The following is an 18,859-nucleotide window of genomic DNA, read 5'->3' as shown; positions in this document are numbered from 1 at the left end:
AAAATATAGGTGTTTTGGATGTGTGTTTTACCATATTTAAATAGGTTTTCTGATGACATTTCACATATTGGGGAAAATTACCCACATCCAGGATCTTGAAAAAATGTATTGCAAATTTGGATAGCTTAGTTTCCCATGAGAGCTGGGAAATGAGTTCAATGCATTGGGTTATTTATTTAATTTTCCCCCTGTCTATTGCCTTTAGTCACCAATATTTCCTTGGCCAGGTGATTAAGGAGGTTACACCAAGAATCTCACATAAAGTTTTCTGTTGGCTATCATCTAGTTTAGATTTGTCCTGTGCTTTCCCTGTCAAAGTTCCATGAGTGGCTGCAGTTTTAATGAAGCGACATTTAAAATTTTATCTGATTTTCAAATTAATTCCTTATTAACATCTATCACTCCAACTGCATGCCTGAAGATAAATAAAAAATTTGATAGAAAAGTAAATGTCCCATTAATTTTGCATTTCATCCATTCAAATCCTACAGTTTAATGTCAAAATATCAGAAAATGCTGTACTTTTGTTGGTGAAAATATGAGGGAAATGAAGGAATATGCCTTTAGGAAAAGAGGATGAAATGTCTTTTTCATTTTTAGAGGTATAGAATAAACTGTGTATGTTTTACTGAGATGAGGAGTTTTTCTACAGGTCATCTATCTCCTTCAACAGCATTGTTATTGGCAGGCTAGAGGAAAAGGTTCCTTATTGTTTTCACTCTGTTTCTGTGAATATTTACTCTTTGAAATGTGTCACTGCTTACATTTCTGTGGCTGAGATTGCCCTGTGGCTTTGAACCACTTTGGTTTGATTCTATGATTAATTCTGTTATTCTGTGAACTCAAAAGTACAGGTTCTTTTCATCTGTTCATTTTTACAGAATAGAAAAAGCAGGCCTGTGGCTTGGAAGTACCTGTACTGTGGCTAAATAAGTGCATTTTTTTTGTCCCTAGTGAAAAGTCACATATCAAATGACACTGTGTGGAATTTGCTGCTTTCTGAAGCAGACTTTGTGTTGGAATACATCAGCATATACCTACAGCAGGCATTTTAGTCATCCAGTCTTGCTATGCAGCTTTAGAAAGGAGGGCATAAGCAACACACCAATTATTCCAATTATCCCGGTCCACATACCTGCCTTCTCTCTTACCCCCTCTCAACCACAGTGAAGTAGAAAAGGTAAGACTGAATAAAATGCTAGTGGGGAAAAATTTAATTATATTAACTGTTTCTTAGAACTATGAGACAATTCAGATTGTTATTTTAACAAAAATAATTTTATATATTTGGATTTTCAATAATTTTGGGCAAATAACTCAAATACTTTCTCTTTCAGCTTTTAGTATATGTTATATTTAAATTTGACTCCAGATTTAGAGCTGTGGTAATGACTTTGGAAGATTTATTCATCCTTGTCACTACTATAAGGCAATTTCACACTTCCCTGACTCTTTAGAGGTGTAATACTGGGAAGTGTTAATTGACCAAATCCTCAGTAAGAGGGAGAGAAATAAAGGAACATGAAGTATAATTCTGTTTATGAGTTTGACTTGGAAATTACACATCACACAACAGATATTCAGAGGCAATAAAACTTAAGCTCTTTTCTATTTCAATAAACTACTTTAAACTCTCAAATGGACTACTTGGATTAAATAATATATATACCAGCTTTCTGTTAGATATTACACATATACCAGGAAAGCTGGTTGGGCCAGATCATGACCTTAATTTGAAGATACACCTTTCTTCTCTCATCCAAATGCTTCAACAAGAAAAGACAGGCATGGCTGTGAATACAAACTAGAAGGTATTTTTAGGTGTGGAGAAACTGCTGCAGTTACCTTGCCTGTTAAAATCCCATGCCTTTCCTGGATTTGCCAAACATTGTCATCTGTCTTTGCTCCTGATGCTGGCAGATGTCAGAAGGTCCCCTCCTCCTTCACAGGCAGATGAAGTGAAACTTTTCCAATGAAGTCTGTGTGGATCTCAGAGGACAAGGGAACAGGTCAGCAAAGCAGACCCCTTGTTTAAGCAGACAGGTTGTGGCTATTCCTGTTGAATCTGACAGGTCTCTTTCTCATGAGTAATACAAAAAAGAAAAATGGTTGTTTTTCACTCTGTTTAAAAGCAAACGTGATTTCCAGTTCTTGTCTTTTTCACTTCCCCCACTTGAGAACAAACAGAATAGCCAGCTAAAATCAACCACCAATTTTTCCTCTTAAAACATGTATTTAAACCACCTTCTGATTCTTGCTGAAGCTACACAATCAGCAAATATCTGGGAATGAGTGGCCTCAGTAACAACTGTGCTTATAGAAAACATGTCACTCTTATTCTGTTTTGTTAGTCGCTCACAGTGTGTTTCTTTTGAAAAATGTCTAAAACTACCTTGGCTTTGGAGACAAAAGAGAACGTGAAACAATTAATACCACAGAGCTAACTCCGACTAAAATTTGCATTTTACCTTTGGCTTCTGAGCTAACAGTGATTTGCATTCTTTCCTGCCCTCCCTCCCTCCTTCCCCCAGGTGTAAAGTAATACTTCAAAGCTCTAAAATGTGTCTTTGATAACTTTAAATTACTCTTAATACCACCTCCTCTTGTCATAGCAAAGCAGGCTTATACTCCAAAGGGTTCTGTGTGGTAGTTTTGACTAGATCAGTGGAATTATCATGGATTATTTTTAACTTTGGCTCCAGCTCTTTGAGTTTTGTTCTGACTGTGTGATTGAATTAATGGGAAAATTGAAAGCAAACCCCGGCTAAAGGATTGGGGTTTAAAGTAATGCAGGCCAAGGAAGTTGATAAAACTCTTATACAGACCCTGTTAAAGACACAAAGGTCTCAGTCCAAGCATGTTGTGATCCAGTTCTGGTCTTTGTAAGAAAAACAGGGTGAGACCTGAAGATAGCTATCATATGTTATGACTGGCTCTGAAAGTCATAAAGTTTTTTATTTAATTGGAGGTAGGGGAGCAAAGTTGAGCTTAAAATCAGTTACCAATCTCCTCTTTTTCTTGCTGATTTGATTTCTGACAAAAATAGTTTTGATCTAGTATGATCAAAAAGTATTTGGCCATTTTTTATGTCCACTGGAAAAGTGGGAGATGCACAAGGTGAAAGAGTGTAAGAAATTTGAAGAAGAAGAAGAAGTAATAACCAGAAGGGTAAGAAACAGAATCAGAGTAAACTGGATAATGAACAGGAAGAGATAACACTGAGAAGGGAATACATGTTTAGGTAGTACAGATTCTTTTATCTCCACTTTTTAGACTGTATGAAACTAATTTCCTGGATAAGCATTCTAATTGGGGGAAGAAAACTAATCAGATCAGATTAAAAGTTTACTGCAAAAATGATACTTTAAAGTGATAAATCATTCTTTGTTCAATCTTCTACATCTCAGTTGTTTATTTTAAACCACAAAGACTTGTAATTGTAAAGATAATGAGGTATCTGATTTTTTTTCTATCTTTCCTACTTTGTCATTGTCAGCCTGTTGTGCCTCCCACTGCATCATGAGCAGACTTTTCATTAGAAATCTCTTTAGCAAATTTAAACCCTTTCAAAGGGGAATAGCCCTGCGTTTCCTCCCTGGAGAATCCTGGACTAGTGAGGTGTTAAAATTGACTGTATCTCTTCCTTTAACTGTGGTATAAACATTATAATTAATGCAATGAATGAGAAAAGAAGTAGTAGAACAAAAATCAAAAGAAGAAAAAGGGGAAACTTTGAACCTACTAGGGTCAAAACCCTATACTGGTTCTGTCCTTCAGAGTTGGATTAAAAAGCAAAATGCATTCATTTGAGTCTGGCCATTTAAAACAGTCCATCTGAAGCTTCAATATAATCAGGCAAATAAAATTGTTTATGGTTAGTTATTCTGTTTTTATTGCTTTCTTTGTCTGAAAATTAGGAAGATAAAAACATTTATAAGTTGGTTTAATAGAATTACTTGAAGAAACAAGGTTTTGAGGTGTAAAGATTGGAGAATTACCACAAGTAATTTTACTCTCAAAATTAGTTTTGGGTTAAAGTCTGTCTCCAATAGAAAGAAAGAAAGTGGTTTTCCTTCATATTTTTGATCAGTTTAATGTGAATGTGAGCAGCTTTTTTTAAAAAGGTTGTCTATAAGATTCAAATGTACCTATGATCTTACATAGATGTCAGCGCTTTTAGTATCTCTTTAATTTAGTTTGTCTTCTATTACGTCAACTTGTCATCCCTTCCTTCCAAACAGAAGTAACATAGGATTAACTAGTAATATATAAAAGGTTTTTTTGATTAATAAATGAATGCATAAAAATTCAACCCTGCATGGGTAGATTATGTACTAACAGTGCACCAGTGCATAATTCATAATTGTCTTTGACACCTCGAAGAAAGTGTGCATTTTAAAGCATCAGTCAGGAACATCCCTCTGTTTCTGAATAAAATAAAACTCAAAATAAACAACACATTTTAATGTAAGCATCCATCAGCATGGATAATTTTTTAAAAAACAGAATATTTTAAATCTTGTAATTATACAGGCAGCTCCCTAGTTTCTAAACACCTTTTGGAGAGGGGTACAACCATCACCAGCTCTATGATCTGCAGTCTAAGGACTGTACTCAACAACCAGACAAACAAATCTGTTGACTCCTTTCATTTTAGGTTTTGTAAATGGGCTCACAGTCCTCACATGGAGCAGATTTAGTAATTCTATTTACTTTGGGGCAATTACTTAAATTTGCTATTCCTAAAACTTTAATAACACAATAACCACAAGTAGCAAGAATAGAAATGAAGCTCTACAGTCAATATAGAAAGAACAAGATAAAGCTCTACAGTCAATCAGGGGAGTGTGAATGAGTGACAGAGTGAGGAAGAGAAAATAATAGATGGCATTTTCTAGCTGACTAGGACAGGTCAGTAAGGGAATAATTGCTTGTAGGATTTCTTTTCGTGGCAAGGACAGAGGAAATGTCATATGTGAACTGTAAATACAACACTGATAAGATTGGAAAAATTGCAAATATATATCATTATGTAAAGTACTTTCCACTTATTCTGGCAAAATCAAAAGCCAACTTGTGCTGTATAGCTGGTAGGAGAGCATTAGGCATTCAAGGATATGATTTGTGCTGAGTTGATTTAGACACCAAGTAAAGGTCAGATGAATCCTGACCTATAAATATGTGTTTCTTAATTTGTTAAATGAGTTATTCTCTTCCAGACATAGAGAGCTTTCCTCTTACATTTCTCAGTGTTACCTTCTTCATCCATGGAAATCAATGTAATTTAATGGCTAAAACAATATTTAGGATCTTAGAGTCGAATGAAGAAGCCTTTATTAAGATTCTGACAGATTGGACTCAAAAAAGAATGGAATTTACAGAACTGTGATTCCCAAAATGGCTGCGAGAGGAAGGCACCCCTGGAGGTTATCAAGACCAGCAGGTTCAGTGAGAGAAGATTGACTGGGGACATGTTTGGTTGGATTCTGAGTAAGTTCAAGGATGTAGAGTCTGCAATCACCCTGGACAACATGTGGCAGTGTTTCTTCATGCCTACGCTTTCTTACTCTTACTCTTTTACTCTTACTCTTACTCTTACTCTTACTCTTACTCTTACTCTTACTCTTTTACTCTTTTACTCTTACTCTGCATTTCCTGTGTTTCAGTTAGTACCTTTAGCCTCTTATCCTGTTGCTGGGCAGCACTCAGAAGTGTCTGGCTTCTGCCTTCCTTACTTCTCCCATCAGAGTTTTACACAGATGGATAAGATTCCTCTGAGCCTTCTTTTATCCAGGCTGAGCAGCCCCAGTACTCTTATCTTCTCCTCATGTAACAGCAGCAGTTCCTTAATCACCTTCATGAGCCTGCACTGGATGTACTCTAGTATGTCCATCATCCTCTCTCATACTCAGCAGTCCAGAGCATTCACGGAATCACAGAATCAACTAAGTTGGAAAAGACCTTTCGGGTCACAGGGTTCAGCCTGTTCCAGATGTGCATCACCAGTGCTGAGCAGAGGGGAAGTTCCAACCACTAGACTTCACCTGCTGGCAACACTTTGCCCAATGCAGAGTACCATTTTCCTTCTTTGCCACAAGGGCACTTTGCTGCCTTTGTCAAACCAGGATCTTGAAGACATTTTCTGTCAAACTCTTTTTCAGCTGATTGGACCCTATGTTCTTTTGATGCCTGGTTTGTTTCTTCCTGGGCTGACATTATTTTTTGTCAAGCTTCATCATGTTCATGTGTTGTCCCATTTCTCCAGCCTGTTGAGGTCCCTCTATTCAGCTGTGCTATTTGGTGTATCAGCCACTCCTCCCTGTTTTGTATTGTCAGTCCACCTCATTTTTCACTTAGCCAGACTCTACTCCACCAGCTTTTCTGTGGGGATGACATGGGAGACTATCAAAAGCCTTGTCAAAGCAAAGGAAAACAGCATCCACTGCTTTCTCTTAACCCATAGAAGGCTATCGAGTTGGTTAAGCGTGATTTTCCCTTAAGTCCATGCTGACTGCTACAAATCACACTGCTGTCCTTCATGTATTTGGAAAGGTTTTACAAGAAGATTTTCTCCATCAATTTCTTAGGGACTGAGGCGTGGTTGTCCAGTCTGTGGTCCTCCAGGTGCTTCTATATTTTTCCGAATAGGAGTGGCAGTTGCTTTCTTTCATACCTCACAAAACTTCCCCAATCAACATGACATTTCAAAGATAATTGAGAGTGACCTTGCAGTGACGTTGGCCAGCTCCCTCCACACTCATGGGTCTATCCCACTAGGTCCCATGGACTTGTATCCATCTATTCTCTTTAAATGTTCCCAAGCTGACCCTGCTCTGGTGAGAAGTGATCTTTGCCACTGGTCTCAAGGGTCTGGGCCTGCTGAAATCCAAAGGCAAAGAAGGTATTCAGTACTTTGGTCTTTGCTGTGTCTTTTGTCACCAGGTCTCCTGACAACATATAGGCCCACAATTTCCCTGACATGTCTTCTGCTGCTGATGTATCTCCTGGAATCCTTCTTGTTGCTGTTCACCACCCGCATGAGATTCAACTCCACACAGACTTGTCCTTCCTAACCATGTCCCTGAACCCTCAGACAGTGCCTCTCTGCATTTTCTGGGTCACCTGTCCCAGCTTTTGCCTCTTGCCCACTTCCCTTTTATGTTTGAGATTTTCTGGGAGCTCCTGTTCATCCATGCAGGGCTCCTGCCACTCTTGCTTGACTTCCTGCTTACAGAGGTGGACCCTTCTTGGGAAGTGACACATTTCAGTGGCAATTTCACAGTTCAGCATACCTGCATCATTCCACTTTTGTGGCTCAAGCCCTAGACATATTGAGCCTACTTTAATCATGACCTTAATTTTACTAGTGCATTGTTCCATCCCTAATTAGCTAAATAAAATTGCAATACTTTAGCTTGATAATTATCTTTCTTAAATGAATATTTGCTTGCTCACCAATTTTAATAAAATCAATGAGGGATATGCAGATTTGGGTTGCTCTAACAAATTAAAATATGGTGCAAGAACTGTGAGGGCATGGCTAGTGTCAAAGATGTCTTTTTAAACAACTCAGTTCATCTTTCAAATGAATATTTAAATATTTTTTGTCTATTATTCTTAGAGCAGGCTATATGGGGTTAAGAAGATCTTCATGACTTCACTGAGAAGGAGCAGTAATGGCTCAGGCCAGGAGCTGATGCAGAGCTGTAAAGAAGCTGATATTTGAAATAGCTGAGCATCTTGCTTTCAGTTCTTTCTGAACACTACAGAATCACCTCTGCTTCTCTATGGCAATGGGAATTGCACTCGTGACTGGGACTTACCCCAAGAACACTGTGGTTGTAACCTTTCTCCTTCAGTATGCCACTGAATGTTTTTTTTATAAAGCTAGGGGTGAGAAAACTATGAAATGTACATGTTTGTATTGGTCAAACTAATTTTGTCAGGCACTCTTCTTCTGAACTAGTTTTTTGTCTTCTAGTACCTAATACAGCAATAAACTTCTTGTTTGGGATTGGGAAATGTAATGAAGAACTCTTGGCCTTGACATTCTCCACGTGTACTTAACACCAAAGCTCATGTCTGTATCTGAATAACTTCTTGTCACAGTGACTGCTGTTCACAAAGTGTTACTGGCAGGATTTCCACCAGTAGGATTTAGAAATCCCAGAAGACATGCACTGTCAGAATCCATAGACGAGCTTGAAACTCTTACCAGCATGCAATACCTTTGGAAATCCTCACCCACATGCTATGGTGTAGTCAACTGGGAGATGTAATCTACATTTTTTTGTCAAGATTTCAGAAGATAAACAAATACCTCAGTCCTGGGTTAATCAAATAATAAACACTCAAAATCTATTATATGAGCAAAAAAATGGAGAAAAAAGATTGAGGTAACAAATCACCTTAATTCAAAGCCTTTCCTACTACTCCTTTCATGAAGTAGTAAAATACCTAAACAATCTCAGCTCAGGACAGGACACTAATCTAGCATAAAGCCCAGGTTCTGGACTCTGACATTTTGCTGCATAGCTAAATGCAGATACTAATAAAGTACAGTTTTAATGAATACAGATTTGGTTGTTGAATATAGAAACAAAATTTTGGTAAAAAATACCAGAAATTTTAATTATAAATGAGTTATTACAAGCTGCTTGAGCAGCTGCATTAAAAGTCTCTGAAAGCCATTTCAAAAACTGAAATGATGGGTGACATTTAGTTTACATAGTGAGTAATATAAGAGATAAAATAATTTTGAAATATAATTGGTAATAAAGAGAATAAATAGTGTCTTATAAATATGCTAACAAGCCATTTTAGTGATATTTAGTATAGACATACTTAAAAGCAGTTAATAATCAGATCTTCACATTTAATGATGTTACTGTTTAATGGTGTTTCACTGCTTGATCCCTGAAATTATGTCTTTAAATAATGTTACCAGCTGTAACCACTATTGTGCTATCAATTAATATTTGAATTTGTCTGTGATGGCAAGAAAAAGACACACATAACACGCTTGTGTAATAAAAATCTCTATTAATGTGAATTTACCATGTGGGGGAGAGAGTTTTTTATATAGCTGATTTCAGCGTTGGTGTTCAGGTTAGTAGCTTGATAACTTTCAGCAGGGGTTTCAAAAAATTTCTTAGAATGATTAATTTCAAGGCTAATAATATAATTTCAGAACTTTCTGAGACAATTGTCAAAGGAAAAGGATTTATATAATCAGTTATCTTGCTGAAAACCCCTTCAACCTGTGAAACTATAGAGTGAATAAAAATGAGCCAAAAGTCAATGCAGGTAGTTATTCATCATGTGTGTGGAATAATTTTTTATTGAGCTAATAACTAAAGATAAACAAGGTTTTTAAAGAAAATCTATTTATTTTTTTTCCAAAGCATTGTGAGAATTTAGTATTACTAGAGAAAATATTGCTGAGTATCTCTGTGCTGTGAACAAAATTTCCTCAAAATAATCTTTAGACACATGCTCTCTTTTTGCTTATTAATGTGAAAGTGGAATAGATGCAAGTAGTACTAGGGGACTCCTTGCCTTGCTGTCCTTTCAGCTTAGTCATTTAGGCAATGGCTTCTGCATCTTTGCAAGACAAAAGGCACCTGATAAAGTCAAAGCAGCTTAAACAGCAGACCTTTGCTATCTGGATTACTCTGAAGAAGACAGGGGAAGCCTCAGATTTGTAACTCTGAAGATCCATGCAAGGGGAATGGACCAGGAATAAGTCAGGGAGTACTGGAGGAGGAGTTTTTCTTCTTTTCCATCATGACTAATAAGTCCAGAAAAGAGAAGTGCGGTGGAGTGGATCTGCTCCAGGGAAATCCACCCTGTAAAAATCCTAGTGCAGGGACTTGTCCTTTACCACTTGAACTTGATGTGCCGGCTAGGGAAAAAAGAGGCATATTAAAGATGTGGAAAAGAGATAGTCCTGTCACTTTGTTGCAGGGGTGTCAGAGAGTCCAAGTAGCAGGAAAGTCAGCAGTTTTCACATTGTCCTCTTTTCCCCTGCACTACTTCTGCTCTCTGTCTCTTTCAGAATACACTAGAGCTGAAGGTCAGAAATTCCTATGGCAGAAATCTTCAGTATTTTTATGCAGGGTGAATTTTCCTATGTCCTGGAAACAGACATCCTTAAGATTCTGTTTTGCCTGCCCTTATTCATGGTTGCCCAGAGAAGCTGTGGATGTCTCATTGTTGGCAACGGTCAAGGCCGGGTTGGATGGGGCTCTGAGCAACCTGATCTAGTGGAAGATGTCCTGCCCATGACAGGGACATTGGAAGCAGATGATTTTTAAAGTCCCTTCCAACCCAAAGTATTCTATGACTTGGTGCCATAATTTCTGGTGCTTAATTGCTCTCCTAGGAAAAGTTTTCTCTTTAAGTCCTTATATATGTCACACAGCTCTTTGTAGAAAAAGAATGAGAGGTTGCACAAATATGATGGTGAAATTAATGCAATTAATACAAGATCATGTGACTGTCCCAGAAATATTTGCGCTAGTAGAAAGAGAACTTAAGTAGATTGATTTAAAAAAGCAACAAACCAAGACCATAACTTTGTCTGCCTGCATACATTAATTTCTCATTCTCTATTGCATCTGGAACCTTTGCACTTTATTCTTCCACTGACATCAATTTTCACATGCTGCGATTTTACCAGCAAAACTATTATTGACTCTGTATTTTGTTGCAAGTACCCTCAAGGTTTCTCCCCACTCAAAGTTAAAATAGTGGACTTTTATATTGCTCCCTAACACCTCCCATGCCAGTGTATTTTCAGACCACTGAAGAAAAGTATTGGGTTTATCAGTCTTTGTGCCATGATTTCTGATTATCACATTCTGTTTTACCTTCATTTTGAATTAGAAGCTTTTTTTTTTGGAATGATAGGGGTCTTGTTTTTAAGTGTCTAGGCATTATGGAAAATAAGTTTCTGGTCCATGTTTGGGTTCATTAAAGGTCAAAGAAATAGTACAGAAACAGTACATTCTAGAGAGTTAATTGCATATATTGGTGTACAAATGAAAATTTGAAACATAAATGAAAGGTTTCATAAATCGAATTTATGACAATGTCAATGCATAAAGTTTTTTTTTGTTTTTTAAAATATATTTTTGTAACCAGAAAAAAATTGCCTTGGTATTACACCTGGAAAAGTAGATTTTTTAAAAACTATCAGAAAGCTTACAATGTGAAACTACAGTTTACTGATGATAAGAATTTTTATATCTTAAATCTCAAGATTATCCTTGGAGTTATATTGAAATGTTATTTGCAAGGAGCAGAGGATGGCAGTGTTGGACTGCAATTAGAGGTGATACAGACTGCATATCTTGAATAACAACATTGTACTACATTGCAGAAATTCTATCAGATGTCTTAGAAGAAGTGATAGCAGGAAAGAGATTTACACTTGTTTTGATCGCCAACATTGTGCTTGAACTGTAGCAGTGAGATAGGAAAAATTATTCTTTTTTCAAAATGTGGATGTGACTGTAAAGTAGAGTAATGGAGAAAAAGTGGGTGAATAAAACCAAAACCATTAAATCAAACATTTTGTAAATAAATTATTAGTATAATGTTGAAAGGCCTTTCTGGCACTGATTCCTTAGCTGTGAAGTGCCTGAGGTACTGAGTATTTGCAAAGACTTTGGCTCTCTGAAGTAGGCACCATGGTATCCACAGGCTCTTCAGATGAAGTAACCTACAGAGATTGTAATTCAAATAGGAACAGAGGAGAGACCTGCAAACCACTTTAAAAAAATGGACTTTGTTCTCAGATATATATCCATTCCATATTGGTATAGCATACTGCTAGCCTGTTTCTCCACATTTCACAGGAAGATTTTTATCTTAAAAAGCTATTCAATATAGTGAAAGGGGGAAGAATCACATTCCAGGAATGTAAATATGAATGTTTAAAAATTGTGCAGTCAAATAATTCAGTTTTGTTATGCAAGAGGTCATTAGCTGTGCAAGGCTCTGAATTTTGCTGTCCACGTGTTAGCAATAAAACCAGTATTCACTTTATTTATTTCTCTGTAATTCTAGCTAAGCTTAAAAAATTAAAAACACGCCTGCACCTTTTCATTAAAGAAATTAAATTTCACCTCCAATCTGGCTGCTGCAGTAGGCTCACTTGGTCTTGGTCTAGAAAATTTTGGGAGACCATTCTTTTTGTGAGAGTAGTGGGAACTTTTGTTGGGTACACACAAGCCACCTTGCAGTTCAACAGGGTTTGTTTTCCAGGGTTGCTTTTGCTGCCAAGTACATTGAGACAAACTTGGAGGAATATACTAGACTGCTAGTATCATTTTCAGGTTATTATCTCTTAAAAATAGGACCTGTAAAAAATAAAACTAAAGTAGAAGTACAATTTATTTGAGACCATGAATTTAGTTCTGAGAATTTGGCATGATCATTTTACTGCAACTGGATTGGCATTCAATACCCAAACAATTTCAAACTGCTCCTATAATTTTGCCTTGTAGCTCCAAACCCCAATGAAATTCCATATTTTCTTGGGAGCTTTATGCATTCAAATGTACATAATAAATCTCAGCTCGGTTTCATTGCACTAAGACCTCAAAACAAGTGATTTTTTGGTGTTTACAGTTTTTATAATTAATCATATTACAGAGTTCTGCCAATACACTTTTCTGTATGCTTTCTGTATGTTAATAGTGTGTCACTGTTGCCTTATTTATTTTCCTATTATGGCAAAGATCCTTTTTATCCTTTTAATTTTTTTTAAATCCAATTCAGTCATGGGAAGGAAAGAAGAGAGAAACTTTACATTCTGAATGCCATATTTTTTTCATAGTACTTGTTTCAGTCATTCCCATTTTTATTGGCTCCTTGTGAACAATGAATACTGTGGTTTGCACCAAAAGTTATTTTGTCAGCAGTTGTGTTTTTTTTCTCTCTCCCCAGTGAGAAAGACTGTGTAAATCAAGCAAATTATTATGTCTTTTTACTGGGAATAACTCCTGTAAGAATTTAATTTTTAGGAATCCTCTTTAAATTCTCCTCAGCAAGTGTAATTTAATGCTCAAAAATTAATTTACATTGGTCTAAATTCTCTACAGTCACATGGTTTATGGCCTGAAGGTATCTCAAGGATACCTTGTGACTATTTGTACCAATTTTATATTATCATTGCTCTGGTGGCATTTTTGGTTTCTCATGGTTTCCACTTTTCTAAAATACTTACAGCATAAAACCTGTCAAAACTACAATGATCAAACATAAAAACAAACATACCAACAAACATAAAACTATTGATAAAAATGCAACGTAATGAGCAGGTCTAGCACAGCAGTAAGAATCCTCAGATTTTTCCATGTGCAGTCTCAATGTGTAGACTCTCTAAACCTGTCATCTTTCCAGAAAAATCCTACCAGAGAAAATCAACATGACAAAAATAGTTTCTAGGATTATGGCATCTGCAAGTTGCTGCCCACAGAAGGATGTGGCAGCAGATAAGCAGTTTGATAGAGAAGTAGGAAAAATCGTGGACTATTTATCCATAAATGGATCCAAAGACATCTAGGCAGGGATGTACTTTTAGCATCCCTCATGTATAAGCTGCTGAGGAGAAGGGATCCCAAGAACTGGCCAGACTGGAGGGATTGGTTTAACCAGAATCTTCTCTGCCACTTCCCTAGGCTGAAATTCAGGCATTCATGAATGCTTGGTCAGACACAGCAGTGCATTTATTGTATTCTTACAGACTGAAATGCAGGGCAAACTTGGGTTTTCATACCATTGCATGTGTTGGTTTTAACTTTCACAGTTTGTGAAGCCTTGGAATAACGCTGCAAAAATATTCAAGACTGCTCTCAAATCTTTCTTTAGGAATATTCAATATCCTGTTAAATGAACCTTTTAAAATAAAATGAATCAGATGCTTTTGTTTGAGAATGAAGTTTTTCTTTGGTTTAATTTTTTAATTGAGTGACAAGAAACATTTGTCTCACTAAATAAATGGCACACTAGGATAACTTTGTGCAGTAGCTTATTCATTTGTAGGTCCTAGTGCTGCTTCTTTGGGTTAAATATATGAGCACAAGTTTTATTTACTATTTTAAAAGACCATCAGGAAAATCCCCTCTAATTCAGACTGTACATCAGATATGCAAAATTAGATGTTATTGAAATAATATCTTACAGTCAACACATTTTTGGATAATATAAAAAAAACTTCTGGGCAGTATAGCAGACTAAAATGTTTGGAGTTCTTAGATTACTGGGCTTAATTAATATATTGCATTTTAAATTTTAAAGTGTAGAAAGTCAGAAATTAAATGCCAGAATGAAATATTCAGGATAAAAACCCAATTTTTCTCAGGCCAGTGACAAAGGTTTTATTGCTTTCTGTGGGGCTCTCCCACTAAAAGCGCTATCTGTACAATATCCATGCTTGCTTTACCATTAATATATATTGTGTACATATACCACATATGAGGCACAGCTGACAAACGAAAACTTTAGAAAAAAAATCCTAAAAATTAATTTCAAAAATCTGAAACATCTATAAGTGAAATATTTTAGAACCTTTTTTTTATTCCCTGACCTTTTGGAAAAAACAGGGGCAAAATGCAAGCAATACTTGTGCAGAAACATGTACATAGGGAGGAATGACAGCCCACTTTTCCTTATAAATAGAGATAATCACAAATACTAAAATAAATCAGTTGAGAGTCTTGTCAAGGGTTCCCCCCTCACCATTTTCTACCTGTTTTTATCCAAAGTACCAAAAGGTTACCTTGTACCTGCTCCTTGATTCTTTCTATAACAGCTTCTGTATCCTGACTTCCCAAAATATGTACAGGTGCTCACAGCAGTACTCCAGGGTAATTGGTCAGTGTAAAAGGGCATCATGGTTTATGGGGCAGCAAATTCACTTTAGAGATAATTAAAGACTATTTTTATCCCATACCATTATTTTTCTTGTTCAAGTGCTTCACAGCAATAGAGAGCTAGGCACTGTTAATGATTTCTATAGTTGTCACCAAAGCAAAAAGAGATATATTTGTCTAAAACTGTCTGTCTAGTGCTATTTATACAGCAGCACAGTAAGCAATTACTGTGCACTAGAGAGTTCAGGTGAGAATAGTAAGACCAACAATCAGGTGGCAGGCAGCTCTGAATGCCTGCAGGGATTAATCTCTTAAATCTCATTTAAATTGGTATATTTTCACATGTACAGCCTGCACCTCAGATGTCTTTAATCCCTGCAAAAGCCTTGTTCCCATGATAGGTCCTCAGGAAACTGAGGTCATTTCAGAAGTGAGGAATCAGGGCTTTGAAGGAAAATGAGCAGGTTATGAAGGCCAGAGAGGGGAAGTTCTTGGAAACAAGGAAACTCTAAGATAATTTCCCTCTTTGGGTATATGCATCTATATGTAATCTGTTATTGAGCCACAGGCTATGATTTCTTGATTTTATTTTTTTATTATTACCATTACTTTCATTATTTTTGTTTTTATTTTGTTATGACAGGTAACCCAAAAGTTATTCAGACAAATCCCCTGGTAAAACATGCAAAGATAACCCTCATATGACATTCAGAGTATGGTGGCGGAAGACCTACAGTACAAAATACTTTTTGAAACAGTAAAATTGGCCAACCTACCTAATCAAGCAAGTTTTCATGTCTTTTGAAAGAAGTTGAAAAGATCATACAAAGAGATTTGTCATTTTGATTGCTATTTATTTTTCCCTATACTGATAAAAATATATACTGTGACTTTGGAATACACTATGTATTAATAAAGCTGAATAGGATTTTCCATCAACATTACTTCTCATTTAAAGACAAATTCAGATTTTGTATTTTAAAAATAAAATGTGAATACCTACTTTTCTAAACCTGTTTGAAAATTGTAATTAGAAAACTGAAATTAAATGTATGTCCAATAGTAGAAAAACTTGGATGTAATATAAATGCAAATGCAAAAAAAAAGAGGTATTTCTGTTTTCCTGCAATCTGATTTTAACTCGTATTTATAGACTAGAGAGGATTTTTAAAATAAGAGTGACATTTGTCTTGGAGACAAAGAGCTCTATCTGTTTTTTTTACATCTGGCAGCCCTTTTAGAATTACTGTTTTATGTAATGATGAGAATGAGGCATAAAAGTCTCTCCTGGCTGCTAGATATTTCTCCCTATCAAGAATTTCTCAAAAAAAATTTTAATGACTTATATCTCATATCTCCCTACAAATACATATTTTTAGTGGATTTTTTAAACAAAACAACTTTTCCTACTGTTCTTGTGGGTCTTTCCTCATTACACTGAGACAGTAATTTACTGGATGAACAATAGGTAACGCTTGTTGTTTGAAATGCTGGTCATCAGAATTTTCTGTCTGTGCAGACACTCCACTGCAGCTTTAATAAAATACCTTGTTACAGCAGCATTAAATCTGTATTCTGTTGGCATGACTTTGCATTCTCTGCCAAGGGTACTTCAGCTCATTTGTATGAAGATAAAGTAGGTAGGCAATTCTGCGTTCCCCAACTTGCCTTTGATCTGCTGGCAAGAATATGGAGTTTGTACATACAGAATCTCAGTTTAATGATTTACTGAGCAGGACAGTTTTTTACAGCTTTGGATAACAATGTGTTTTCTTCTATACTGCGTCTCTCTTTATGCCTTTTACTTGAGATACAAAATATACACCTAATTTTCCCTTTAAATCTTGTGTTTGCAGACAAGAGATTGTTCTTTTGTGAACTGTCCAACTTTCTGCTACAACTCCAATATATTAGATGCACATGGTTGAATACCTTTAAACCCCGCTGGCACTGGATAAACTGGTGAAAGTTGGAACTATTTTTCTCTAAAAATGGAATTTTTTCCTTTGCAAAGAATGCCAAATATTTCAAATCTCCTGATAATTTTTTTGTTTTGCAATCTAAGATTTTATTAATTAAAAAAACCCCATTTGTTGGATTGTTCTTAATAAGCTAGACATATAACAAATAGAGTAAAAAAAAATATTTGGGCATCTTTTTTGAACCTCACTAATTAAATACTTTTGGACTGTTCTTGGCACCATAACTAGCCTGCACTATATCATATCAGGTCATTGCCTTTTCCCCTCTTGTATTATTATTCTTTTTATGCTCAACTGTGATAGTTAGCATTTATTTCTTACCATACCCATCTAAATTTGATCTGAGATATATTAAAACTATTATAATAATATCTGTCTAGGCCAGAAGTTTCCCAGAAAATCATAGCATATTTAGCTTTTTAACAGTTAAAATCAATTCTTAGAGAGATCCAGGTCTTGTGTCTTGGCATTTCATAATTTTTGGTGTATTTTATCAGTTACACTCTCACATATTTTTATCAGTATATATTTAAAGTTGTATAGATACAGTTTTATGTAGTGTGTAGTGTAGGTATACAGCATTTACTTGTAAGTACTCAAGGAAGGCCTTTCAGCACAATACATAGATAAAGCCCTGAAGAACAGCATAGCTGTTCCTAAAGCCTGTCACCAGCATGGCTGACACCTGAGACATATTCCTGGCTGAAGAGGATAAATGTTTGGCTGCACATCCCAAACCCAATGCATGTTATGGGACAACAAGCAAACTTAAATGCTGATCATGACAGATATCAAATGAACAAAGCTCAGCTGCAGAGTCCAAAAGCCATGAGTGATGGAGTAAGTACGGAAATAGTGAAAACCAATCAACTCTTCTTTGCCTCCTGGAAAATCATTCAATCTTTCAGCTTTCCCATACAGCTAGTAGCCTTCAGGTCTTGGTCAGCTGTTGGTGTGCAAGCCCATCACAGGTGGATTTTTGGTGGGCAGGTTTGTGCGAAATGCTGCTTGTATGTAAATGGCTCGGTAGAGTGGAATAAGTTAAAGGGAATTGTATCTGCTGGTCCACTGGCTCTGCTGTCTTCTAAAATGTGAAACTCCTCTCTTGGACCCAGAGGAGACGTGAACCAGAATTAGGATAACGCTGGAAAGGTAAGTCCATATGTGGACTGCAAAGAGGTTTCTTTGTGTGAGGATAGGGTCACACCAGGTGTTGTGCATGACCTCAGTGCTGCTGACACTTTAACACACTCCACCACACGCTCCAAACTCTGCTCAACCAACAGAAATGACACTGGTGGACAGGAAGCCTTAGTAACTTATATCTCAGACATAATAAATCTATTTTTCATGTGTAACTAGGTGAGAGTTGGGCTGTGGTTAACTCTAATAGGCTCCCAAACACAAAAATATTACCCAGAAACAGTTATGATCAAGCAAATATGTCTGTTAAAATCAAAACTTTGAAAGGGTTAAGCAGTGAGGATTTAATGGTTTATGGGGATTTAGAAACTAATGTTTTCTGGAGCTAGAACATGGCTGAAGGCCTTGAGAGGATCAGTAGTCTGCCAGGGAAAAACAGGTTACCCAGAAAAAATAAACTGATAAACTCCCTGAATTTTTAAAGTGAGATTACTGTGGCTGCATAAATATGTGCTGATCATTTCATAGCTATTTGCTGAAATAGTATGATAAGAAATGAAGAAATTTGGTGTGACCCAAAATCTGCACTGCTTTGGTAACAGTCACTGTTGTGAGGAATCCTCTGTGAAATTTCTTGTATTTTAGGAGGTGATTCTAGCCCACAGAGAGATTAGGGAGAAAAGGATGAGATACCCATGGGTGCTTGGAGATGCTTGTGGAACAGAGGCAAAGAAAAGCCAGGGAGATTTTCTTTGTAAAGCCCAAGGCTAAATGTCTGAAGAAGTGAGTTAAGGCAATGGAGTGTGAGTTTGCCTGCACATTTAGAGAGAAGATAAGGGCAGACTCTTCCCT

Source organism: Camarhynchus parvulus, chromosome 1, assembly GCF_901933205.1.
Source record: "Camarhynchus parvulus chromosome 1, STF_HiC, whole genome shotgun sequence".
Taxonomy (NCBI): Eukaryota; Metazoa; Chordata; class Aves; order Passeriformes; family Thraupidae; genus Camarhynchus; species Camarhynchus parvulus.
The sequence above is the reverse complement of the archived record's forward strand: the minus strand, read 5'-3'. Positions refer to the sequence as shown.